We start from the raw sequence: 3,422 nt of genomic DNA, 5'->3' as shown, positions 1-3,422 counted from the left end.
TCCCTCAAACTTCACCTCAGAGAGTCTATCTATTTCTGGCCCCTCTCCTTTGCTTCCTAAACATCCATCTTTTTTTCCCGTGCCATCCCTGCTCCTCTATGCCTCATCTCCAGTTCTTTTCTCTCCCTAAAGACCAGACCAGCTCAGGCCTGTTTGTTTTAGTCTACGTGACATCAGACTTACTGTTCACAACCTTGACCTTTCCGGCTTCCTCTCCATGTTCTATCCACCACAGCCCGTCTCCTCCACCAAAGTGTTCACACACAACACATCACATCGCACATTTTATTTTTTAGAGCAAAAACAAATTCCACTGGAAAAGATACTGGAGTTGTCAAAGGCCCTTGTGTATCTGACACAGAAAAACAAACATTTTCCCCCCAATCCTATAAATTACCCATCTACGTCCACCCTCACTTTGTGAATTTCACCTTAACAGATCTTTTCTACCAGATTATAAATGTAGATGTGGACATCAACATCAAACTTGATGAAGTACATGGAAGGCTTGGCTAGAACTTTGTAAATGATGTTGCCGATCTTTTTGGACCCGTCGCTTCTGGTGTACTGCAAACATTGACCTGATAAGATGTCACTGTTAATGTCTGACTTCACCTCTGCTGGAGGAGTCTCTGAAATGATACGGAGGTTACCTTCTGTGTAATCATCCAGGAGCTGGTAGATGTATAGGACTGGATCTTTCTCGTAGGTGATGTAAAACCAGTCCTTCTTGATCGGCACCTGGACTAGGACCACCCCCCTCCAGTTGACCTTAGAGCCATGTTTGCCCTCAAATTTATGCTCCACATCTTGGCCAATCATGGCACTTGCGAAATGGGCATCTTTCACTTGAGGAAACACTACTTTGTGAGGCAAGACCTTAAGCTTTAAAATCCTCTCATCGCTGTGAATTTCCAGTCCTTAGACACAGTCAATTCTGTCATACTTTCCCGGATAGAGAGAGGGATTTGTTGACAGTTGATCTAGAACAATGGCCTTCCATTGGGTGATGGGCTCATCACCTTCCTTCAATCCGTGGGAAATTTTGCAGCCCACAATGTCCCCCAGGGCCTGGGGCAATGGTGGAGAACACCTTTAATTCCAGCAGTTAAGAGGCAGAGGGAGGCAGACCTCTGTGAGATCAAGGTCAGCCTGGTCTACAGAGTTAGTTCCAGGATAGCCAAAGCTACCCACAGAACAACCCTCTCTCAAAAATCAAAATCTAAAGTTCAAAGGGAAATGAACAAAAGGTCCTCTCAGCTCAGAATAACATATTCAGACACATTTCTTCAGCCCGAGGCACTTTGACTCTGCTGAGGAACCTCTCCTTGAATGTCTAGGTCAGTGTGGTATTAAGTATCCCTGTCCCCACTTTAAGCAAGCAGAACAGAGAAAGGACAGCAAAGGAGCCAGAAGGGTGGCCACACCCCTCTTCTACCCTCTAACTATGAACTATGTGGCAACATCCACAAGTGTCTGCCCAGAGACACAGCACACCAGTCCACTGGCTTTCTGTACTGTGCATCCTGACCCAGGCCCAGGTTTATTCCGCGACGCTGTTGCATCTTCGACCGCAACTAGAGTCTTTTGTGTAGGCAACAACAGCCATTTAGAAATAATATCTCCTGGGGTTGGGATTTAGCTCAGTGGTAGAGCAGTTGTCTAGCAAGCACAAGGCCCTGGGTTCGGTCCTCAGCTCTGAAAAAAACAAACAAACAAACAAAAAAAAAAAACAAAACCAAACCAAACAAAAAACAAAGAAATATTATCTCCTAAAATGCACAGGCACAGAGAGGAGCTTTGGCATTTTAGTAGGATTATGAATTAGATATTGTTAGGAAATTATAATAAACTCTTAGACTGACTAGCCTAGACAGTCCGCCAAGCTCTCAAACGTGGAAGACATCAGAACATACGGTTACTCGCTGTATGAGGGAAAACTTTTAGGTTTCTGGGCTACAAGGGTCCCCGTTATCTTCATAAATGTATTTACCGAAAGAAAATGTCCTAGTCGTCCAGATTCTGTCTTCGGAAACCGATCAGGCTCCGAAAGGCTGTTGAACAATTGTGGGGTTCAGGAGCTGAACTGGCTTTCACACCCCGCTGCGAAGATGGTGAACCCACCTTCAGGGGAGTCTCGCGCCCCCAAGTGGAAGAGAAGCGCAACCTCCGCCCAGTGCTCTGTGACATCATCCAGGCTCTACTTACGTCATAGAAGCCCTCTCAGGCCAGTTCCTTCCCTAGTTACGCTTAGAAACGTCCAGCATCTAGGTTTTAGCTTCTCATGTAGCCTCCTGGAGACCCAATATAAAGTCCCCACCCAAATATTCTGATGACACGAGTCACAGTCTGCCCAAGTAGCTCTTTTCATGCATTTTTTTCTGAAAAAGTCTTTGGTTTCTGAGTCACCAACATCCTTGGTGGTTATTTTCCCACCTCCTATCTTTCCTTTGGTTATCTTTAAGCCATTCTCCATATCAGAAATATTGGTAGACTCTCCCTCCGAGGCTGCCCACTGGATAGCACCCCAAAATTAGCTTTATCAAAACCCACAATTAGAGGAGGGCCATTTTTATTCACACAAAGCTGGAATTTGACAGGATTAAATACCTTGTATTGAAGTCAATGGCAATCATGAATTATGGATTCTTCGCAAAGAGCGAGAAAAAATTAGCTCCTGGACCTGCTTCCAAATTCGGGATAAATTGATGACAAACCCGATATCGGCCAGACATATTTTAAATGTCTTTAAAATTTACCAGCACTTCTGGTTAAAAGGAATTTGTTAGATCAAATGCAGCAAATCAGGATGAAATAGATGAGGTAATTTTGTTTTTGAAATATGGGTAGACAGAATACTGGATGCAGGTAAGTGTGGAATTTACCTGTAAATTACAGGGCAATTTAATTGTTTGTGTCACATAGTTCTTCAGATCTTCAAAAGGATTCTTTTCAGAACCCTTCCCTGTCCGCACCACACTCTGACCCTCCCTTCCCTCTTCCCAGTAATTCCCTTCAACTTTAACATTATAATGTACTAAGAGCTTAACAACTTATGGCAGCTTTTTAAAATCTGTCCACTTTTCTAAGTGCACTGTCTTCTTTGTCTCCCTTCTATCGTAGTTATAAGCACATTTTCCTTCATACTTTGAGTTTTCCTCTCTCTCTGCTCTCATGACTCCTCTGCCATTATGTGACTGTTGTCCACTATGTGGCTGACCTCAATGTGGGGTTAACTCACATGACATGATTTTTCCCCCTTTTCTCCCCTTCATCTTCCTTCTCTAGGCACCTGCTGAGATTTACAGCCTTGGGGATATTTTTTAAGCCTGAAAAGCACACACACACACACACACACACACACACACACACACACACACACATACACACACACACGCACATACACAGAGAAACACTCATAC

At 44.0% G+C, this 3,422-nt stretch overlaps 1 long non-coding RNA gene across 1 annotated transcript; it reads right to left on the bottom strand.

Annotated features, from left to right (window-relative positions):
* Positions 1-271: 271 nt before the first annotated feature.
* LOC134486241 (uncharacterized) lies at positions 272-2,150 on the bottom strand. The gene is made up of 2 exons (XR_010065076.1): positions 1,994-2,150; positions 272-632 (listed from the first exon to the last, which is right to left on the bottom strand). It is a non-coding gene; the product is annotated as an uncharacterized LOC134486241 (long non-coding RNA).
* Positions 2,151-3,422: the final 1,272 nt, after the last annotated feature.

The sequence above is a fragment of the Rattus norvegicus genome, chromosome 3 (assembly GCF_036323735.1).
Source record: "Rattus norvegicus strain BN/NHsdMcwi chromosome 3, GRCr8, whole genome shotgun sequence".
NCBI lineage: Eukaryota > Metazoa > Chordata > Mammalia > Rodentia > Muridae > Rattus > Rattus norvegicus.
The sequence above is the reverse complement of the archived record's forward strand: the minus strand, read 5'-3'. Positions and strand labels throughout refer to the sequence as shown.